Consider the following 4,639-nt stretch of genomic DNA (forward strand, 5'->3'; position numbering starts at 1 on the left):
TACCAGGGAGACCCCCACGAAGAGCCGCCACCACCTCCCTACGCACCATGGCCAACGCTGGCGTGGCCCCACCGCTTCCAGACACTCCACCTCCATCTGACTACCCCCCCGGGCCGACACCTGACCTCCCAAGCCCTACCCAGGTAGCCCCTGATCCTACACACCAAATCCTCACCGGGGCCTACTAGTCGACTTCGGTCCAAAGACCTGCCTCCGCTTTAGCTGCCCCTCTGGGAGACCAGAGGGCCAGACCAAGTTGGAGATGACGGGACCCTCCAGCCAGGACACCCTGTCATCTACTACCAGCCCTTCTCCACCACTGACCTGTTGAATTGGAAACGTCATACCCCAGCTTACTCGAAGAAACCGCAAGCCACGATAGATCTTATAGATCTTCCACATCATCGCCCCACCAGGGGGCCTGTCAACAGCTCCTCCGAATGCTCTTCAACACCGAAGAACACCGGCGGATCATACAGGGGGCTAGGCAGTGGCTAGAAGAAGTGGGCCCTGGAGAAGTCCTGGATGCTGCCACCAGGGTGACCGAGGCTGCTCCAGATGCACGGCCTGATTGGGACTTTAATACTGAAGCAGGGAGAGGAGCAATCCACTGATACCAAGATGCACTCCTACGAGGGTTGCGGGCAGGGGCCCAAAACCCCACCAATATGTTCAAAAGAGCCAATGTAAGAGCCAAAACAGGGAAGAAACTCCTGGCGACTTCTATGAACATCTCTGTGAGGCGTTCCGAGTCCACACCCCATTTGATCCAGAAGCCCCCAAGAATCAGAGGATGATAAAGCCAGCCTTTGTCGCTCAGGCAGCTCCTGATATCTGTCCAAAACTACAAAAACTCGAGGGGTTCGCAGGAATGAATATCACCCAGCTCTTGGAGGTGGCTAACAAGGTTTATTGGAATCGTGAGTTTGTAGCTAAATGAGAGGCCAATAAGAGGATGAGAGAAAAAGTAACCCTCCTCACGGCCGCTCTCCAATAAGGAGGGGATAGGCCCGGAAGAAAAGGGCCTCCACGTCGGCAGGCAGACCCCCAACCTCACGCCCTGCTAAAAGAAGACCAATGCGCGTATTGTAAGGAACTGGGCTATTGGAGGAATGAGTGCCCCAACCGTCGGAAAGGAAAGCCCCGGCCTCCCCGTGGTCCCAACACAACCAGCCTGTAGCCCAACTTCATAGGATTAGCGGGAATCGACTGGGACTGAGGAGGACCGGGCTCCTTCGAACTCGGTCCCCACAAGCCCATGGTTGACTTAGGTGTAGGGGGCCAAACAGTGACTTTTATGGCATATACTGGAGCAGAACACTCGGTAGTCACCACACTGGTGGCACTGCTTGGGGACCGCAGAATCACCATAATGGGAGCCACCGGGGATCAAGCTAAGAGCCGACCATTCTGCCAGCCCGGACTTGTAAATTAGGAGGACACACCGTGTCACACAAGTTCCTCTACTTACCAGACTGCCCAATCCCGCTCCTGGGACGTGACCTCCTTACCAAGTTAGGAGCACAAATTTCCTTCGAACCATCAGGCCAAGCCACCATGTCACTGCAGCCCCTGTCAGAAGGACTTGTTCTGTCTATCACCACCCCAAGGGAAGAAGAATGGAGGCTCTACGGGACCGGCAGTGTAGAACAGAACCCAGAAGCCTACAGGGCCGATTTCCTGGAGGTTTGGGCTGAAGATAACCTGCCGGGGCTACCAAAACATAAGGCCCCAGTTTTGATGAAACTGAGACCTGGAGCGCAACCCCAACGGCTACGCCAACACCCCATCTCCAGAGAAGCTTGGGCAGGGATTCAAAAACACCTCGCCCGTCTAAGTACAACAGGGATACTGGTAGAGTGCCAGTCACATGGAATACACCCCTCCTGCCGGTAAGGAAGCCCAATGGAGAATACTGGCCAGTAGAAGATTTAAGAGCGGTAAACCAAGCCAGTTTCCCTACACCCCGTAGTCCCAAATCCGTATACTCTCCTCAGTCAGCTGCCCCCAGAGGCCGGATGGTTCACCTGCCTGGACCTGAAAGATGCATTCTTCTGCATTCGGTTGGCGCCCCAGAGCCAATCACTGTTCACCTTTGAATGAACTGAACCTGATACTGACCGGCAGCTCCAGCTGACATGGACTCAGCTCCCACAGGGCTTCAAAAACTCCTCAACCCTCTTTGTGGAAGCGCTAGCCTCAGATTTAGCCACCATCCCTCAAGAAGAATACTGCTGCACTCTATTGCAATATGTGGATGATCTGCTCCTAGCCTGTGCCACCAAAACCGAGTGCCAAACTGCAACATGGGCACTCCTGTCCCATTTATCCGAGACAGGGTATAGAGTCTCCTGGAAGAAAGCCCAGCTCTGCAGAAACAAGTACAGTACTTGGGCTTTGTCATCTCTAAAGACAGCGGGCCCTCAGAATCGAGCGGAAGAAAGTCATCACTTCCCTTCCTCGGCCCACCAACTGGAGAGCGCTCAGTAAGTTCCTCACAGCCGCTGGCTTCTGCTGGATCTGGATCCCTGGCTTTTCGGCAATAGCCCGGCCCTTATATGAGGCTCTAACTGGTCAAGAAAAAGTGCCCATGCTATGGACAGAAGATCAAGAACACGCCTTCCAGCAGCTCAAGAGCTCACTTGGACAGGCCCCACTCCTCAGGTTACCTGATGCTGTGAGGCTATTCCACTTATTCGTCTATGAAAAAGACAAAAGAGCCTTAGGACCGCTGGCCCAAACGGTTAGACTGTGGCTCTGTCCCATCACCTACCTCTCAAAGAAACTAGACCCTGTAGCAGCGGGTTGACCACCATGCCTGCAGGCCCTAGCAGCCACTGTAATTCTCATCAAAGAGGCAGATAAGGTTACCTTAGGCCAGAGACTCATAGTTAAGGTAACCCACTCAGTCAGCACCTTAATGAACAGTCAAGGACTGCGATGGCTGTTGAATGCATGGCTGACTCAGTACCAAGGGCTACTCCTGGAAAACCCTCGGATCTCTATAGAAACTGTGCGCACCCTGAACCCAGCCACTTTCCTGCCAACCAAGGAAAGGGATCTAGAATGTGACTGTATAGAAGTTATCAACAAGGTCTACGCCACCAGACCTGACCTCCGGGACAGCCCACATCCTAACCCTGACCTTACTCTGGATACTGATGGCAGCAGCTTCCTGAGGGATAGAAAACGTCATGCGGGGTATGCGGTAACTACTACAGATGAGGTACTCGAGGCAGGGGCACTTCCATCGGGATGGTCAGCCCAACGGGCAGAGGTATGGGCACTAATAAGAGCCCTTACTCTATCCGAAGGCCGAAAAGTCAACATCTACACCGACTCTCGGTATGCTTTTGCAACCGTCTGTGTCCATGGGGCTACTTAGAAAGAAAGAGGCCTTCTGACCAAGGAGGGAAAAAATATTAAAAATAAACAAGAAATCCTTAAGATCCTATAAGCCATTTGGTTTCCCCAATAGGTTGTAGTTGTCCATTGTTGGGGCCACCAGAGGGGCAATGAGCCCTCAGCAGTCAGGAACAGGCTCTCCGACACCATGGGCAAATCAGCGGTGATGGGAAGTCCTAGTGAACTACTCTTGGTCACTGACACCACCATGTCACTCCTGCAGTACACAAAAGAAGAACTCAGATGGGCAAAGTCAGAAGGGGCCCCCAGATTGCCACAAGCATGGTGGCAACTGCCCGATGGAAGACTCTTCATCCCAGCCCTGCTAGGTCCTCAAGTAACTGCTGAATATCACAAGTTAACCCACTTAGGAAAAACTGCTCTCGAAGGCCTCCAAGCCAAAAACTTCTACATTAGCCGGCTGTCAGCTCTTTGCAAGTCCATCAGAGAACGCTGCCTCACTTGTGCAAAGAACAATCCCAAGTCTGGCCCTAGCCCCATCCCCGGGATTCAGAGAAGCGGTACCACACCTTTTGAGGACCTTGAAGTCGAATTCACTGACATGACAAACTGCCACGGTACTAAGTACTTGCTGGTCCTGGTCTGTACCTACTCCAGGTGGGTCGAAGCTTTCCCCACTCGGACTGAGAAGAGCCGCGAAGTAGCCAATGTCCTCCTCAGGGAGATTATCCCCCGCTACGGGATTCCACTTTCTATCCACAGTGAGAACAGACCAGCTTTCATAGCAGAACTCCTCCAGACGGTAACCAGAGTCATGGGCAACAACTGGAGACTCCATACAGCATACCAACCACAAAGCTCAGGGAAAGTTGAATGCATGAACCGTACCCTCAAGGAGACATTAGCTAAACTCCACCAGGAGACCTCCCTAGGGTGGGTGGACTTCCTACCGCTAGCCATCCTTCGGGCGCACTGCACTCCTGGCAAATATGGATTCTCTCCCTTTGAAATTATGTTTGGGAGGCCTCCTCCCCTGCTAACCAGCCTCCCTGGTAACATTCGCCAGCTGGGGTTCTCCAGCCTCCAAAACCAGATGGCCGCGCTAGGCAAGGTCCTCACAGATGTACATGCTTACATTCTGGAAAGGGCCTTCATTTTCCTTGGGGCCCTGGTACACCCCTTTACCCCAGGAGATCAAGTCTGGGTCAAAGATTGGAAGCACGAGCCCCTCCAACTCCAGTGGACAGGCCCTTACACTGTCATGCTTGTTACT

Source organism: Rhinolophus sinicus, linkage group LG14, assembly GCF_036562045.2.
Source record: "Rhinolophus sinicus isolate RSC01 linkage group LG14, ASM3656204v1, whole genome shotgun sequence".
Taxonomy (NCBI): Eukaryota; Metazoa; Chordata; class Mammalia; order Chiroptera; family Rhinolophidae; genus Rhinolophus; species Rhinolophus sinicus.